Below are 19,702 nucleotides of genomic sequence, written 5' to 3'. Positions count from 1 at the left end.
TTCACTTTCACTTTTCACTTTCACACAATGGAGAAGGCAATGGCAACCCACTCCAGTGTTCTTGCCTGGAGAATCCCAGGGATGGCAGAGCCTGGTGGGCTGCCGTCTGTGGGGTCGCACAGAGTCGGACATGACTGAAGCGATGACTTAGCAGCAGCAGCAGCAAGTACCAAAGTGTGCCTGTGTTACCTTGAGTCTCTGAGCACATTGTCCAATCCATGCTCCACAGTGTTTCAACAAAACTCCAAAAGCCAAGAAGAACCAAATATCAAATGCAAATGCAAAAAATGAGAGCTCTAACAGATCTGGAAATCTCATAGGAAGACCAGTGCAGATGTGATAATTCAGAGGAGTTCAATGTTTAAAAACCTTGGTTAATAAAACATTTTTTTTTGAACCTCTGATAAAACATTTACAAGTTTGCTTGCTGGAAGCTACTTTTCAATGTTGTTGTTAGATATCTTTCATAGATACACCAGAGTTCAAATTAACAAAAGCTATTCAGAGTTAAATTATTATTAATTCCTTTGCTTAGCTCAGTGTGATCTTTGGTGAAAATTCTAGGGTGGATCTCCTGGTTGAATTTAGACCTGCCACAATCCTGGGTATTTATACAAAGAGCCCATGGAATTATTTACAAACATAAAAAGGTCTAAATGAAGCAATAATCTCCACAAACTCTGCTACACCTTTCTCATCAAGCTCCCTCACCTTGGGAGATATTATCACATCTTATCTCTTGATTAACTTCCTCATATTTTTATTCCTTGATTGGAAAAAAAGACCTGATTGAACTCAACCAAGAGTTCCCCAAGACTAACTGGGAGATAGACAAGTAGTGTAGGTAGTCAGTACTTTACCAAAAGATTTTTTTTTTTTTAACCAAAAGATTTTAATGAATATTTGATAAGCAGTTGTCAGCCATCTAGAGCACTGTAAAGTTACCCAAAGGGTAGCGAAGTGGTCCTCACTCTTGAGATGCTTAGAGAGCATTTGTGGTAGGCAGAATAACAGCCCCACCGAAGATGTCCGAACCCTCGTCATCAGAACCTATGACTATGTAACTTTATATGGCAGGAGGGACTTGGCAGATGTCACTACAGTTAAAGACCTTGAGATGCGGAGGTTATTCAATTATATAGGTAGATCCAACCTTGTCATATTTCCTAAAAGTGAAGAACCATTTCTGGCTTTGAAAATGAAGAAGAGAAACCGTGAGCCAAAGAACATGGGTTGCCTCTTGAAGCTGAAGAAGGCAGGGAAACATCCTCTAGAAGGAAAGCCAACACCTTGATTTTGGCCCAGTGTTAGACTTTTAACCAGCAGTAAGGTAATAAGATTGTGTTGTTTTCAGATGCTTTAAGTGAATGGTTATTTATTACATTAGCAGCAATAGATAACCAATGGAGAATTTTTAATTTAATTAGCCAAGCGAATGGCTATTTCACTATAGAGTAGTGATCTTTCTAGGAAAGAGAGTTCTCATCAGGTTAGTGTTACTTAGAAAGTTATACCAGGAGGTGTGGAGCTGAGCCTTCAAGAATGAGCAGTAATATTGTAAAGGGTATAGAATAGTAATACAGTAAAGGGTGGGCACTGGAGCCTTGGGGTAAAGAGGGAATCGGGGATATACAAGACATCCTTGGTATCAGTAACTAGGCCAGTCTTGCTAAAAACAGGTTTATATAAGATCGTATTCATAGGTGAAGGAGGAAAGATGCCTTCAAGTTAGATATAAGGTGTGGAACATTTAACACTTGAAGTTTGAATTTGTCTCATAGGATGCTGGTCTTCACACTGTGTCATTTGGGACTTGAAGATACATCCAGGTGTAGCAAAGCATGATTCCTGAGAGCAGCATCCTTCCCCTCCTCCTACCAGAGCAAGTCTGTTCTTACCTGTTTGGAGTGGGGGAGTGGGTAGAAGGGTTTTATGAGTGTGTGTGTGCCCACCATTCACCCCTGCTCTTACCTGTATTATGTATAGGGGATCTTGTTCAGATTTTGCTCAAAAAAAGATCCTACTACTTTAAATCTATAAGTGAGGAAAATTAAGTGGTTGGTGAAGCAGCCACAGTGGACTCCTTCTGCAGCCAGTGCCTTGCTGCTTTCTTGCTTTCCTCAAGACTGTTTCTATTTAGCTCTTTACACTTTTAAAAAATAAATACAGTGTCTAATTTTATTATTACTTTACAATCATTCTTAAAGACTATGTCTTGATATTCTGACTTGAAAAATGATGTCAGATCAGATCAGTCGCTCAGTCATGTCTGATTCTTTGCGACCCCATGAATCGCAGCACGCCAGGCCTCCCTGTCCATCACCAACTCCCGGAGTTCACTCAGACTCATGTCCATCGAGTCAGTGATGCCATCCAGCCATCTCATCCTCTGTCGTCCCCTTCTTCTCCTGCCCCCAATCCCTCCCAGCATCAGAGTCTTTTCCATTGAGTCAACTCTTCGCATGAGGTGGCCAAAGTACTGGACTTTGAGCTTTAGCATCATTTCTTCCAAAGAAATCCCAGGGCTGATCTCCTTTAGAATGGACTGGTTGGATCTCTTTGCAGTCCAAGGGACTCTCAAGAGTCTTCTCCAACACCACAGTTCAAAAGCATCAATTCTTCAGCACTCAGCCTTCTTCACAGTCCAACTCTCATATCCATACATGACCACAGGAAAAACCATAGCCTTGACTAGACGAACCTTTGTTGGCAAAGTAATATCTCTGCTTTTGAATATGCTATCTAGGTTGGTCATAACTTTCCTTCCAAGGAGTAAGCGTCTTTTAATTTCATGGCTGCAGTCACCATCTGTAGTAATTTTGGAGCCCAGTAAAATAAAGTCTGCCACTGTTTCCACTGTTTCCCCATCTATTTCCCATGAAGTGATGGGACCGGATGCCATGATCTTCATTTTCTGAATGTTGAGCTTTAAGCCAACTTTTTCACTCTCCACTTTCACTTTCATCAAGAGGCTTTTTAGTTCCTCTTCACTTTCTGCCATAAGGGTGGTGTCATCTGCATATCTGAGGTTATTGATATTTCTCCCAGCAATCTTGATTCCAGCTTGTGTTTCTTCCAGTCCAGCGTTTCTCATGATGTACTCTGCGTATAAGTTCAATAAACAGGGTGACAATATACTCCTTTTCCTATTTGGAACCAGTCTGTTGTTCCATGTCCAGTTCTAACTGTTGCTTCCTGACCTGCATACAAATTTCTCAAGAGGCAGATCAGGTGTTCTGTTATTCCCATCTCTTTCAGAATTTTCCACAGTTTATTGTGATCCACACAGTCAAAGGCACCTAAAGGTAAAGCCTGTTATATTCAACAATACTTTTTCAGCAAACATACCTGTACAAAAGGGACCATGATGTTGTTGTTGTCAGTCACCCAGTCATGTCTGATTCCTTGCAACACCATGGACTACAGCATGCCAGGCCTCCCTGTCCCTCACCATCTCCCAAAGTTTGCCCAGAGTCATATCCATTGCATCGGTGATGCCATCCAGCCATCTCATCCTCTGACGCCCCTCCTCTCCTTTTGCCCTCAATCTTTCCCAATATCAAAGACTTGTCCAGTGAATCAGCTGTTTGCATCAGATGACCGAAATACTGGAGTTTCAGCTTCAGCATCAGTCCTTCCAAAGAGTATTCAGAGTTGATTTCCCTTAAGATTAACTGGTTTGATCTGCTTGCTGTCCGAGGGACTCTCAGGACTCTCTCCAGCACCGCAATTCGAAGGCATCAATTCTTCAATGCTCCACCTTCTTCACGGTCCAGCTCTTACAATCCTCCGTGACCACTGGGGAAGACCATAGCCTTAACTATGCAGACTTTTGTCAGTAGAGTAATATCTCTGCTTTTCAAAACACTGTCTAGGTTTGTCACAGCTTTCCTGCCAAGAAATAAACATCTTCTGATTTCATGCCTGCAGTCACCATCTGCAGTGATTTTAGAGCCCAAAAGAGGAAATCTGTCACTGCTTCTACATTTTCCCCCTCTCTATTTGCCAAAAGTAATGGGGCCAGATGTCATGATCTTAGTTTTTTTAATATTTAGTTTTAATATTTAGTTGGTTCTTTCACTCTCCTCCTTCACCTTCATCAAGAGGCTCTTTAATTTCCTCTTTGCTTTCTGCCATTAGAGTGGTATCATCTGCATATCTGAGGTTGTTGATGTTTCTCCCACCTATCTTGATTCCAGGTTGTAACTCATGCAGTTAGAACCCTGTACAGAACAATTGATTGGTTCAAGATTGAGAAAGGAGTATGACAGGGCTGTGTGCTATCACCCTATTTGTTGAATCTGTACGCTGAGCACATCATGAGAAATGCTGGGATGGATGAGTTACAAAAGGGACCATAAATGTCGTTATACCTGGCTTTTGTTTTTGCTAGATTTTATCTTTCCTTGTCTATGGCATATATTATGGTGACATTTTTGTTTACATCAGGTATAGTATTCTAACACATAAAGGTACCCATAACCAAAACCCTATCATTGCACACTCAGATTTGTTTTTCTAATTTTTACTTGTAAGAAGCAATTTTACAGTGGACATTCTTGCAGCTAAAGCATTACCCGTTCATTAGCCAAAAATAAAAGAAGGTATTTCTTACCTATAATCAGATTTTCAGCTTTTGGATGCACAAATATCAAATAATTAAATGTTAAAAAAAATTTTTTAAGTCTGTCCCTCAAAGCAAAGGAAATAAAAACAAAAATAAACAAATGAGATCTAAATAAACTTTAAAACTTTTGCAAAGCTTAGGAAACCACCAGCAAAACTAAAAGACAACCAGTTGAATGGGAACAGATGCTTGTGAATGATATGACCAATATGGGGTTAATATCCAATATATGTAAACAGTTCATACAACTCAGCATCAAAAAAAAACTTGATTAAAAAACGGGCAAAAGAGGACATGCAGATGGCACATGAAAAGATGCTCAGCATCGCTAGTCATCAGGGAAATGCAAATCAGAATCACAATGAGATATCACCTCACACCTGTCAGAATGCCTATCATCAAAATGAACACAAATAACAACTGTTGACCAGGATTTGGAGACAAGGGAACTCTCGTACACTGTTGGTGGGGTTGTAAATTAGTGCAGCCGCTGTGGAGAACAGTATGGAGGCTCCTCAAAAAACTGAAAATAGTATGTTACCCACAGTAACATACATAATAATATCCGTTATTAAGTAACATAATAGTATCTGTTCCTGGGTATATATACAAAAAAACAAAGGCACTAATTCTAAAAGATACATGTACCCCAGTGTTCATAGCGGTATCATTTACTGCCAAGTTATGGAAGCAACCTAAGTGTGCATCAACAGATGAATGGATACAGAAGATGTACATATACCGTGGAATACTGCTCACCCGTAATTAAGACTGACATTTTTGCCATTTACAGCAACGTAGGTGGACTTGGAGGGCATTGTGCTAAGTGAAATAAGTCATACAGAGAAAGATAAATACTATATATCACTTACATGTGGAATATAAAAATTACAACAAGCTAGGGAATAAAACAAAAAAACGTAGACTCACAAATATGAAGGACAAACTAATGATTATCAGTGGTGGGGGTGAGGAGGGGAGAAGTATCAGGGTAGAAGATGAAAAAAAATCACATATGTGAAACTTTTGAAAATTGGAAAGTACTATAAATTTATGGAATCTTTCATTAATAAAGAGAGAAGAAAACCAATGTCTTCGGTGTTGTTCATTATTTTACTGAGAGATTACACATGTGCGGTGAAATGTGTACATCTCAAGTGTACTGCTTAATGATATTTTACACATGTGAACGTCTATTTGAATACCCACCAGACTGAGATATAGAACACATTCTTGGCATCTCAGAAAGCTCCTTTGTTCCCCTTCCCAGGCAAAGGCCTCAGTCTTCAGATGTAACCACTATTCTGGCTCTTCTCACCGTAGATTACTTTTGCCTGTTGATGAACTTCATGTAAGTGGAATCATACAGTGTGGGCTCACTCTGTTAGGTCTGGTTTCTTTTGTTTAGTATGCTTTTGAGAATAATCCGCATCGTTGCTTGTGTTGGTATATAGTACCTTTCTACTGAGGAGTAAAGGTATGCATGTATAGATAAGCACTGCTGTGTTTATCCCTTCTCTCACTGATGTGCATTTGGGTTGCTTCCAGTTTTTGATCATTTTGAATAAAGTTGCTTTGTACATTCCATGCTCAGTCTTTGATGTGAGCTCATTTCTCTTGGGTACACAGCTTGGAGTGGAATTGCTGGGTCATAGGAATGTTATGCTTAATTTTATCAGAAACTGCCAACAGTTTTCCAAGTGCTTGTAACACTTTGCACTCCACTTGGAGAGGTATAAATATTTTTGTTGTTCCAAATCATAGCCTTCACATGGTATTGCCAGTCTTATTTATGTATCAGCTCATTCATTAATGCATGCATGACAACATGGTGGGCATGTTGTGGGTTTCTTTTTTTTTTTTAATCTAAAAGAAGTGTATGTCTAAATGATCTTAAATAGTTGTTCTCATCATACTGGATTTGAGAAACTTAATTGTAGAAAACATAATGAAAGAAAATGTTAATATATTCTATACTTAATCTTACTTTTTAATAGGAAAAAGGCAAAAACAAAAACAAAAAACCTATACAGGCCAATTAAATAAATTCTTTTCCTCTATTTATTTAAAATAAGACTAGTAATTAAATTCTCAGTTTTGAGATTTGGCTTTAAAATATAAATGTTTTGCTCTAAGTTATAAATTTCAAGATTCAGTCTGTCCTCAGATAATACAGTTTATGCTGCCACAAGCAGAATTGCTCCTCCTTCTCCCAATTAAGCAGACATCCTGATCTTTATTGCCTTCAGCTCTGCTTTAGATGTTGCTGGTCATCGTTTATTTCTGATATTTAGTGAAAGCAAGGCAGTGGGGAGTCCTGCTTCCTTTAGAGAAGACATACAGTATATTTGCCTCATAGCCCAGGCTGATGCTTCAGGATTGGATGGTAAGATAGTTCATTTTTATGATTTTTATGGTAACATCGTTGAATCCTATCATTTTCAGAGTCTGATATGGACTTCATTTTTTTCCTCTTTTGATCCCATGGAGACAGGTCCAGAAATCTCTAAATAGCACACTGGAAAAATTAGGCGTGACTAAGCCACAGTAGCTCAAGGGAACAATTTTGCAAAAGTTTCTCTTGTCATTTGGCCCAGTCATTTGGTGCAGAGCTCTCCCAACAGGGGTCTGACTCTTGTAATCTGTACCAGATGCCAGGAGGAAAACCTGGAGCTGATTTTGGACTTCATGATAGATTATAAAATCAGCAAACTCAGAGTTTCTTTCTTGCTGTTGGCAAATTTTGTTTTGACTCTTCCTCAGCTCTCCTATAGCTCAGAGTTCTGTCGGAGTCTCTTCTACAGACCCTGGGGTGGTACCACACCCAGTAGGTGCTTTAATAAAGACATTTCTGTGACAGCATTATCCCACCAGGGTTGGAATGTAGCTCTCAAATATAACTGAGAAGAAGGAACTTGAGATGTGCTAAACTTAGGGCTTCAGGGAAATATGTCTTAATATAGATCCTAAAAAGATAGAAAAAGAAAAGTTTTATATTAGAAACAAAATTGAGCAGATGCACTAAGATTGTATGCATACATTTTAACCTTTCTTGAAGTTTGTAATTTACAGTCTGTAAAACATAGAGCTCTGATTTGTTGCTGTTCAGTTGCTCAGTCATGTCCGACTCTTTGTGACCCCATGAACTGCAGCACACCAGGCTTCCCTGTCCTTCAGTATCTCCCTGAGTTTACTCAGATTTATGTCCATTGAGTCAGTGATGCCATCCAACCATCTCATCCTCTGTTGCCCCCTTCTCCTCCTGCTTTCAATCCTTCCCAGCATCAGGGTCTTTTTCAGTGAATTGGCTCTTCGCGTCAGGTGGCCAAAGTAAAATGCTCTGTTTGCCTATTGGGTAATTTGCTGTATGGCAGGTTACTTAAATTCTCTGTACTTCTTTCTTTATGAGAGTTGGTTCTAATGATATCCAAGGACCTCTCAGGTCAGAGGTCAATAGGTGGCTGCGTAGTATGTGTTTAAGAGCATCACTCAGAATTCTTAGTTAGATGTGTGACATCTGAGTAAGTTACCCATTTTCTCAGTGCCTTTTGTAAGATAGTGATAATTATAACACCCCCTCTCACCAGTTTGTTACCATGATTCAGTGAGGCAGGAAAGCAATTCAGATTCCTCCTGGCACAGAGCAGTTTCTCTTAAGGGTTAATTAAGATATCTCTGTATTAGCTATGCTAATTTGAACTTTCAAAAATCATTTCCTAAAAATGTTTTTTTCTAAAATCATTTCCTAAGAAATATCTTTTGACATTCTTACTGGGATATGAAGGAAAACAAATCAGTATTGGCTTTTTATTTTATACAGTGCTTTAATTTAGTTGAAATAAATTTCCAAGTCAAAATATCCAAAGATATTTTGGAAAATACAAGTTAATAATAAGAAGAAAATAATTAAATGACTTACATGCTCACCACCCAGATATAATCATTTTTTTTAATTTCCAATCAAGCTTTTATTTTTTTCTATTCATAGGTTAATATCATTTATTTTCCAAGTTATAATCATTCTTTAAAAACCATTTTGATTCCTAATCTTTTCATTAATCACAGTCATAAGCATTTTCCTGTTATTACCTAGGATTAATTAAACAGCATCTCACTGGTTACATAATTATTTTGAATAGGTACTTCTTGTTATTTATCTTTTGCCAGATTGTTGTGCATCATGGTTGTTTATGATTTTTCAGCCCCATAAATAATGGTGCAGAAAATATCATGTTTAAGCTTAAGTTTACAGATTTTGTTATTTCTTTAGGCTAGGTTTCCAAGGGGAGGTGGGTGAGGGTGAAGTCTCTCAGTCATGTCCAACTCTTTGCAACCCCGTGGACTGTAGCCTACCAGGCTTCTCCATCCATGGGATTCTCCAGACAAGAATACTTGAATGGGTTACCATTTCCTTCTCCAGGGGATCTTCCAGACCCAGGGATCGAACCCTGGTCTCCCGCATTGGAGCCAGACGCTTTAACCTCTGAGCCACCAGGGAAGCCAAAAGGATATAAATATTTTGAAGAACTAGAGTTTGCCGAGTAACTTTCCAGAATTGTTGCTAATAGTAATATGTGATGTCTATTTCATCATATTCCACCAGCATTTGGTTATTATTTTTCTGATCAGTGACAATTTGTAGGCAACTTTTGTAGTACTGCTGTTTTTATTTGTGTTTCACTGTTCAGTGCCTAAACATTTGGTTATGGGTTTGCTTAGTAAAGGTATTTGCTTTTTTAGGAAGTATCTGTTTTATGTCCTTAATTAAGAATGTTGGTATTTTCCCCACTAATTTGTGTGGGTTCTTTTAAAGAAAAGAATGCAACTTATATATGAAATATTTGCCAAGAATATTTTCTCTTATATTTTTGCCTTGTGTTTTGGTTATTATCTTTCAAAACTATAAAAAATATATGACAGTGTAGACAGTTATCTTTTCTATTGTCATTTCTTCTGTAGTTTCTAAGCTTAGAAACTCTTCATTTTGTGGAGTTTAGGCAATTATTCTAGTTCTATGTCCTTCTGGTTTTTCTAAGAGTTTGGACGTGCATCTATCTATCTTTATCTAACACTTAATGCTGTTATAGAAACCTTAATGCTTTTAAAGAAAAAAAAAAAAAAAACACTTCTGATTATTTCCTTAGTTTTCTTTTTCAGATGAGCCATTGTTATAGCCTAAAACTTAAACCTAAATCCCTTGACATTTCGGTCCTTGGTTAGAAAAGCCTGTAGTTTCAGTAATATTCCCTGGTGGTGCAATTATACTAATGAGGATCACTGTCAAGGAGTATTTGTTAAATACTCCCTTGTTCAAGGCCGTGTTTAGTCACAGCAGACAGACTCCTTGCTCTAGAAGAGACTGTGGTCAGAGATGGAAACTTGTGATACTCAGTAAACTCTGAGAAAACCTCTGATGTGAGTGATCTAGCAAATGACTTACCTGCTCTGGCATCATTTTCCTCATCGGGGAAATGAGCAAGTTGAACTAAATGATTTCTAAGGAGCTCTGCAGCCTTGAGATTGCTGAGTTTGAGGTAAAGAGATGCACATGTACACAGACAGCTGTGTAAAGGTGAAGCGACCTCTGTCTATGTTGGTTCACCATCTGTTTTTCATTTTGCAGCATCCTAGGCTTTGCTCAGTCGTGTCCGACCCCCAGAGACCCCATGGACTGCAGCCTTTGTGGGCTGCCATCTATGGGGTCGCACAGAGTCAGACATGACTGAAGTGACTTAGCAGCAGCAGTAGCAGGCTTTGCTTGTTTATACTTGGAGAGATAGGGAGGTAAGGACTGATAAGAATAATGAGAAGGAATATTAAGTGTCAAACTGTCCAAAGGCATACCTGTGTGCTCAGTCCTATCCAACTCTTCACAAGCAACTCTGTAACCTGCCAACCTCCTCTGTCCATGGGATTCCCTAGGCAAGAATCCTGGAGCGGGTTGCCATTTCTTCATTCAGGGGAATCTTCCCAACCCAGAGATCGAACCTATGTCTCCTGTGTCTCCTGCACTGACAGGTGGATTCTTTACCACTGAGCCGCCTGGGAGGCTCTATTCCAAAGGCACGTTTCCTTTTACACAAACCTCCACATCGGTTAAGTGGTCCTGGAAAATTGGTTGCCAGGAAAGATGGCACTGATTATTCACACTTCTCTATCACCTCTTAAAAGGTTTCCTTGGTTTCTTAGCATCACAGGCAGTACACCTCCCCACTGTTTGTAAGAGTCCATGCTGTGCTGTGCTGTGCTGTGCTTAGTCACTCAGTCATGTCCGACTCTTTGCGACCCCATGGACTGTAGCCAGCCAGGCTCCTCTGGTCATGGGGATTCTCCAGGCAAGAATACTAGAGTGGATTGCCATGCCCTCCTCCAGGGAATCTTCCCAACCCAGGGATTGAACCCAGATCACCCGTGTTGCAGGTGATTCTTTACTGTCTAAGCTACTGAGGAAGCCCAAGAATACTGGAATGGGTAGCCTATCCCTTCTCCAGGGAATCTTCCCAACCCAGGAATCAACTTGGGGTCTTCTGCATTGCAGGTGGATTCTTTACCAGTTGAGCTACCAGGGAAGCCCATAAACGTCTGTGGTTCTTTATCAAAACCTTATTCCCAGATGTATTTTGAAATTGTACATAGTATATTAACTAAACATTATGATATCCCCAAATGGGCCTTGGAGGCAGCACCCCTAATGAAACATTAATATTTTGCAACAGGATTCATAAAGATTCACAGTCAATTGGATAAATAATGGCTATAGGTAACCCCACTTCATTCTGTGGCAGGTTTTCCATCAGTTTGTTTCCAAGGCTTTTTGGGTTTTGGAAAATGGACAAGGGATTATGGATCTGAGTTACCCTTTAATTCACCAGACCAGGCTCAGCTTCTCAAAGCTCAGATCCACTTGTGACCCCTCTGTAGAAGCTGTCCGTAGCAGTTCCTGGCAGAGACACTGGAACCCAGGCCCTATCCAGCATTATTGAAAGGCCTCCCATCCTGTCTCTCATCCGATAACCCTCTCCCCACAAGCCACTCACTTGGGCCCCAGCTGTGCTTATCTGCTCCAACAAATTCCAGACTTATACTCCTGGGGGCTCTGTTTAGCTGGTTCCCTCTTCCAGTGACATACTTGTGTTCTGCTGCTCCTTGTTTCCAGCCCAGCTCTTTTTCTGCTGTTCATCCTCATTGCCTCCCAAGCTTCCCTCCAGGAAGTCCTCCTGGATTTCCCTGTTTGGGATGACACTCTCTTTTGTTCAGACTCTGTACTTCTTGTCTTTATTATGGCATCTAGCAAAGACTGCCTGGCATTAGACTAGCTTATATATGTGTGTTCTTTACTCAATTATGAAGCCCTAGAATAGTGGTTCTTGAGCCTTATGTGCATGAAATGCTGCTTGTTATAATACAAATTCCTGGGTTCCTCTTCTCCTAGGAGATTCTTTTTCAGCAGGTGTAAGTGGGATCTAGGTAACTGAACATTAATAAGCCCCTTGGGGCTTTCCAGGTGGCTCAGACAGTAAAGAACCTACCTGCCCACAGTGCGGGAGACCCAGGTTTGACCCCTGGGTCAGGAAGATCCCCTGGAGAAGGGAATGGCTACCCACTCTGGGAGTCTTGCCTGGAGAATTCCATGGACAGAGGAGACTGGAAGGCTACAGTCCATGAGGTTGCAATGAGTCAGACACGACTGAATGACTAACGGACACACAAACCTCTAAACCACCAGTGAAGCCCTTCTAATACTTTAAATGGCTCTATTTCATCTCCTTGACTGTGAGGAGCTTGACAGCAGATTCTGTTCTTGAAATAAGAAGCTGCCCCAGGGGCTTCCCTGGTGGCTCAGTGGTAAAGAATCCTGCCAATGCAAGAGACAGGGGTTTTATCTCTGATCCAGGAAGATCCCACATGCCACGGAGCAACTAAACCCAGGAGCCATAACTACTGAGTCCATGTGCCCTAGAGCCCGTGCTCTGCAATGAGAAGCCATGACAGTGAGAAGCCCGTGCACCGCAACTGGAGAATAGCCCTCGATCACCAAAACCAGAGAAAAGCCTGTCAGCAACGAAGACCCAGCATAGCCAAAAATAAATAAGGGAAAAAAAGCAGCAGCTGCCCCAGGACTCTAGAATCAGAACCTGAAACCAAACCGTGCCCTTAACATCAGTCCACATACAAGTGCTGCCTTTGTTTTCCTTATCTCTTCTCCTTTATATAGCTCCATTAGAAATTAGACTTATATAGATGACAGTAATTAGGGAATAGTGTCTGGTAACAAGTATATAGGCAGCTCCTTGGTAGAGCAGAACTGGAGTCAGTCATGCCTTTAGGACCATCTAAGTGTGGGAAACAGCCATGGCCAATGCAAAACCAGGTAAAAAGTGCCAGCAGATTGGCAGGAAGTTAATCTGAGGATTCTGGATTTTGAACTTGAAGGGCTAAAGAATTCATCTATGACATCCTCTGCTCAAAACAGTCATTTCAGAAGTTCTCCTGCCCATTGATTTCTGATGTTGGAGACAGCCTACCAAAGATACGCAGACTCTTCTCTTTTGGTTTCTGATAAGAATGACGTTGATAAACATAAACCTTAATGTCACTGATGTTCAGTGAGTTCTGTAGTTCTGTGTGCTGGAACTGTGTTAATCACTTTCCATAAATTATCTCATTTAATCCTCAAGAAAGCCCTGAAAGAAAATATATTCTTTGCCTCATTTACTAGTGAGGACCCACATGCCCAGAGAGGTTAGGCAAGTGTGTCCATGGTAACACAGCTAATGAGAAGTGGGGCAGGAATGTCAGCCCACGTGAGCTGACTCCGGAGCCCACATTCTATCACTGCTCCAGCTGCCACTTTTAAAGTTCTCAGTGTCTTAACTTACTATTGTAGTTGGAACAGTGCCTTATCTCTTGTGCATTTGATAGAATTTTTATTTTTTCAATTCTATCTTTGTGTAGTGTGTGAATGAGTATAACTTCAATTCTGTGTGTATCTGGACTGCTATGAGACATCATCTGGCACATGGGCAGCTTGCCCAATATAAGGACACACCACTGGGAGTGCCTGGATGCTACTACAGCTCTTTAGAAAAGAGAAGGAAGGCTCCAAGAGCACTTTCCCTGAGCACAGATGCAGTGTGCCCAGGCTGTGATTTAAGTCAGAGAGAGAAAGAGCAACAGTCTATAGGAGATATAAGCCCATTACACTGAAATCACTTCTGATGACTCTTAATGGGACAGATAGAAAGGGATAAAGAGCATAATATGGGGGAATTTCCTGTGACTTCTTAAATTAGTTGCATGGCTGTAGTCAATCAAATGGCCATTTCAGAAGGAAAGAACCTGGACATTTTTATATTCTGTATCTTGCTCCTTTGCTGTTGATATTGGAAAATGCCACTATGTTGACCAACTATAAATTAGACTGATTTCAGTGAGGAAAGCATTTATTGGAGGCATTGAAGGTGCTTGACATATTGACAGTGGTTGGGATTGAGATGAAAATAGATATTGACTTGGCATTATTTACTTAGAATCTTATTTTAGAGGTCAGAACTAATACCTGAGAGGCAGAGAAAAATCTCCAGACAGGCTCAAGGCAAATATCATAAAGCTACTGGCATATGAGATAGAAGGAGCTAGAGAAAATTTCATGAGCATCAGTTTGAAAAAAAAAGAGTAGCTTTAGAAAGGGGAGCTTTTAAAGTTTCAAGGAAGTTTCGCTAGCAGGAAGCTATATTCTCCTTCTGCTTGGTAGCTGCCACTCTGTAGCACAAGCAAAGGTTCCTTAGGCTGGAGGAGGGGGCCCCTACCCCACTGGCCTATAGGGAAGTTATTCATACTTGAGCAGAGTTGTCAGATATGAGAAAACAAATACCCCATAAAGCGTACACATGTGGGCAAAGCCAACTCTCAGACTATGGATATAGTCCAAAGAAAATGCCACATGCTCTGGGAATTTGGTGACGTGGGATCTGTTTAGAGCTCTTCTAACCAACATTAACTTCCTGTTCCTAGGAGACAGGCCTGCCCTGGTTCTTCTCCTGCAGTTAACTAGACTGTCTCTGGTCCTCTGCCCACTCTACCCTGCCAGACTGCCAATTAAATATTTCCACCTGACCTGAATCCAGGCACCACACAGCACCTCCTGGCTTCCCTTCCGTGAATGACTATATCACCCTCTCTCTCTTTCTCTAAGCTAGAAACCTTAGAATTGAACTTGGTCTTCTAGTTTTCCTTTTCACCTTTTACATTTAAGCCAGTTACCAAATCCTCATCATTTTTGCTTTGTTTCTTCCAGACCTATGTCTTCTCTCTTGTAAAACACCAAGATGCTTTCCAAATTGATTTTTGTCTTTCTGTCCCTTTCCATTCAGGAAGTCCTCACCTCTGCCAGGAAGGTTTTACTTCTCAAATGCAAATTTAATCATAATAGTCCTGCTTAATTTCTGAAATAAAGATGAAATTCTCCAACATGACTTAATCAGGTCCATACTGCTTTTACCATAGAGATATAGATCATTTTCTTTTTCTCTGGTTTGGTGCTGCATACATATTTTTATTATCCTTGACTGCGATTTTTATTCTTATTTATATTTTACCATTGTATTGTCTTTTTGTGTAAGATGTCATTTGTCCAAAAGACAAATGGTAAGGTCTTTTGTAAGATTTTATATTTTGTGGTCTTTTTGTAAGATGTCATTTACCGCAAAAGAGAAATGAATGGATTGAAGTGCAAGCCCAGATTTTACTGTAAAGCTTGCTGTTCCTTAACTGAGATTTATGTTTTTATATTGAATGTCATTAGGGAGGTCTACTCTCTCACTTTGGAATTTCTGGTAAATATTAGTGGGGGAGGGCATATACTTCATTCCCATTTGAACCCAGGGGAATGAAGTATGGGATTAGTGAGTATCCCTGCCAGCCCCAATTGCTGTTTGTTAGGATTCTCTGTTGGTGATTACTCACAAGAGTTTAGTTGTAACTGGAGATTACACACCCGTCTTAAATACCCCTCATTTTGCACACATATGGTTTTGTCATTGTTGTTATATATACTATTCTTTCTGACACTCTAAGTGTTTGAGGATCTCTCTAAGTGTCAGAGGATCTCTGACACCTGGCAAGTTAGAACATGGACTCAAGCTAAATGGCTTTGTTATCATCATAGGTCTGCCATGTCCTATCTGTGTGATCTTGGATACATTCCTTAATTTCTGTGTACCTTTATTACTCCATCTGTAAAGTGAATTTAGGCTTCCCTGGCGGTTCAGCAGTAAAGAATCCACTTGCGGTGCAGGAGACCCAGGAGATGTGGGTTTGATCTCTGGGTCAGGAATATCCCCTAGGGGAAGGAATGGCAATCCACTCCAGTATTCTTGCCTGGAGAATCCCATGGACAGAGGAGCCTGGTGGGCTACAGTCCATGGGGTCGCAAAGAGTCAGTCACGACGGAGCACACACATGCCCCCATGCCATGCCAAAGTGGATTTAAGAATGGTTAAGTTCTTCAAACTTAGGGTTACCAAAGGGAAAGGAGAGGTGGATAAATTAGGAGCATGGAATTAACATACACACCTTACTATATATAAAATAACTAACAAGGACCTACTGTATAGCACAGAAAACTATACTCAATATCTTGAAATAACTTATAATGGAAAAGCTCCAATACTTTGGCCACCTGATGGGATGAGCCGACACATTGGAAAAGATTCTGATGTGGGAAAGATTGAGAGAAGGAGAGAAGGGGATGACAGAGGATGAGATGGTTGGATGGCATCACCGACTCAATGGACGTGAGTTTGAGCAAGCTGTGGGAGATTGTGAAGGACAGGGAAGCCTGGCATGCCACAGTCCATGGGGTCGCAAAGAGTCGGACACAACTGAACAACAACAGTGACAAATAATGGAAAAGAATCTGAAAAAATATATATGTATATGTATGTGTGTGTGTGTATATATATATACGTAGTTAGAGCTGTATTGTATCATGTGCAAGGTCAGGTTCTCTTTCTTCTCCATTAACATTTCTACCATTGGATCATAATTAACCATCGGGACAGCCAACATCTCTGTCAACACCTGAGCCGGTAGGCTGCCCTACACCATCACCTGGAGGCTGAGATCCTAGCGCACCTTGCTGCTGAGAGTGCCGTTTCTGGGCCCTGCTTCTTATTGCACATCTCCCCAAAGAGCTCTTCAGAGCAATGGGATGTGAAAAATGAGGCTCATCGTGCTCCCTTTCCAGGACTGTGGGAGTTCTATTTGCAGTAATTGATAGTTGAGAATGTACAGGGTCCACTCAGCTCCCTCCTGCTTCCCTCCAAGCCCCTGCTCAGTGGTACCTTGGCAGCAAGCCTCACGTCTATTATCCTCCCTGGTGGCTTCTGAGGCTCAGCAGCTTTTGGGGCCGTGGGCCAGATGGAGCCATGTGGGAGCCGCAGAGCCACTCAGGGCTGTCAGGATGACACCTGAGCCCAAGTGCAGGGACAGACACCTGCTCTGACAGTCTGCTCCAAATGCTCACAGAGGCTGAGGTGGCCCTGGAATGGGCCCTGTCCTTTGCTTGGCTCTTCTGGAAAGAGGGACTGTCTCTGGTGTGGTGTGGCTGGCCCAGAATCAGGATCGCCTTCTGAGGATGCAGCCCCACGTTTTCTTTCTTTCTCTGATTTTCCCATTAGAGGATAGGAGCATCTGGCCCATTTCCCAAGTCCTCTGGCAACCTCTGAAATTTCTAAAGCAAAGTAAACAGACAGATACACAAATACAGAATACAAAGTTGATTTAATTTAAAAATAAATCCTAAACTCAGGATTTCTACATAGAACTTTTCTTTCTTTTCCCTTGCTCCTGTCCTCCCTTCTTCCCTCCCTCCCTCTCTTCTTGTTTTCCTTCCCTTTCTCTCTGTCCACTTACCTCTTTCTTTCTTTTTTATTTACTCTTTTATGCACAAAGTGTTCATTGACTGCCTGCATTGCATTCAGATTAGATCAGATCAGATCAGTCACTCAGTCGTGTCCAACTCTTTGCGACCCCATGAATCGCAGCACGCCAGGCCTCCCTGTCCATCACCAACTCCCGGAGTTCACTCAGACTCACGTCCATCGAGTCAGTGATGCCATCCAGCCATCTCATCCTCTGTCATCCCCTTCTCCTCCTGCCCCCCAATCCCTCCCAGCATCAGAGTCTTTTCCAATGAGTCAACTCTTCACATAAGGTGGCCAAAGTACTCGAGTTTCAGCTTCAGCATCATTCCTTCCAAAGAAATCTCAGGGCTGATCTCCTTCAGAATGGACTGGTTGGATCTCCTTGCAGTCCAAGGGACTCTCAAGAGTCTTCTCCAACACCACAGTTCAAAAGCATCAATTCTTCAGCGCTCAGCCTTCTTCACAGTCCAACTCTCACATCCATACATGACCACTGGAAAAACCATAGCCTTGACTAGACGAACCTTTGTTGGCAAAGTAATGTCTCTGCTTTTGAATATGCTATCTAGGTTGGTCATAACTTTCCTTCCAAGGAGTAATCATCTTTTAATTTCATGGCTGCAGTCACCGTCTGCAGTGATTTTGGAGCCCAGAAAAATAAAGTCTGACAGTGTTTCCACTGTTTCCCCATCTATTTCCCATGAAGTGGTGGGACCGGATGCCATGATCTTCGTTTTCTGAATGTTGAGCTTTAAGCCAACTTTTTCACTCTCCACTCTCACTTTCATCAAGAGACTCTTTAGTTCTTCTTCACTTTCTGCCATAAGGGTGGTGTCATCTGCATATCTGAGGTTATTGATATTTCTCCCAGCAATCTTGATTCCAGCTTGTGTTTCTTCCAATCCAGCATTTCTCATGATGTACTCTGCATATAAGTTAAATAAACAGGGTGACAATATACAGCCTTGATGTACTCCTTTTCCTATTTGGAACCAGTCTGTTGTTCCATGTCCAGTTCTAACTGTTGCATCCTGACCTGCATACAGATTTCTCAAGAGGCAGGTCAGGTGGTCTGGTATTCCCATCTCTTTCAGAATTTTCCACAGTTTATTGTGATCCACACAGTCAAAGGCTTTGGCATAGTCAATAAAGCAGAAATAGATGTTTTTCTGGAACTCTCTTGCTTTTTCCATGATCCAGCAGATATTGGTAATTTGATCTCTGGTTCCTCTGCCTTTTCTAAAACCAGCTTGAACATCAGGAAGTTCACAGTTCACATATTGCTGAAGCCTGGCTTGGAGAATTTTAAGCATTACTTCACTAGCATGTGAGATGAGTACAATTGTGCTGTAGTTTGAGCATTCTTTGGCATTGCCTTTCTTTGGGATTGGAATGAAAACTGACCTTTTCCAGTCCTGTGGCCACTGCTGAGTTTTCCAAATTTGCTGGCATATTGAGTGCAGCACTTTCACAGCATCATCTTTCAGGATTTGGAATAGCTCAACTGGAATTCCATCACCTCCACTAGCTTTGTTCATAGTGATGCTTTCTAAGGCCCACTTGACTTCACATTCCAGGATGTCTGGCTCTAGCTGAGTGATCACACCATCGTGATTATCTGGGTCATGAAGATCTTTTTTGTACAGTTCTTCTGTGTATTCTTGCCATCTCTTCTTAATATCTTCTTCTTCTGTTAGGTCCATACCATTTCTGTCCTTTATCGAGCCCATCTTTGCATGAAATGTTCCTTTGGTATCTCTGATTTTCTTGAAGAGATCCGTAGTCTTTCCCATTCTGTTGTTTTCCTCTCTTTCTTTGCATTGATCGCTGAAGAAGGCTTTCTTATCTCTTCTTGCTATTCTTTGGAACTCTGCATTCAGATGTTTATATCTTTCCTTTTCTCCTTTGCTTTTCGCTTCTCTTCTTTTCACAGCTATTTGTAAGGCCTCCCCAGACAGCCATTTTGCTTTTTTGCATTTCTTTTCCATGGGGATGGTCTTGATCCCTGTCTCCTGTACAATGTCACGAACCTCATTCCATAGCTCATCAGGCACTCTATCTATCAGATCTAGGCCCTTAAATCTATTTCTCACTTCCACTGTATAATCATAAGGGATTTGATTTAGGTCATACCTGAATGGTCTAGTGG

The 19,702-nt window shown here is 41.1% G+C and overlaps 1 protein-coding gene across 7 annotated transcripts in view; it reads left to right on the top strand.

The window, feature by feature from the left end:
* STXBP6 (syntaxin binding protein 6) overlaps positions 1-19,702 on the top strand; it is a 281,001-nt gene that overhangs the window by 158,458 nt on the left and 102,841 nt on the right.

Source organism: Bos taurus, chromosome 21, assembly GCF_002263795.3.
Source record: "Bos taurus isolate L1 Dominette 01449 registration number 42190680 breed Hereford chromosome 21, ARS-UCD2.0, whole genome shotgun sequence".
NCBI classification, from domain to species: domain Eukaryota; kingdom Metazoa; phylum Chordata; class Mammalia; order Artiodactyla; family Bovidae; genus Bos; species Bos taurus.
Note: the sequence above shows the minus strand (reverse complement) of the source record. Positions and strands in the feature narration are given on the sequence as shown.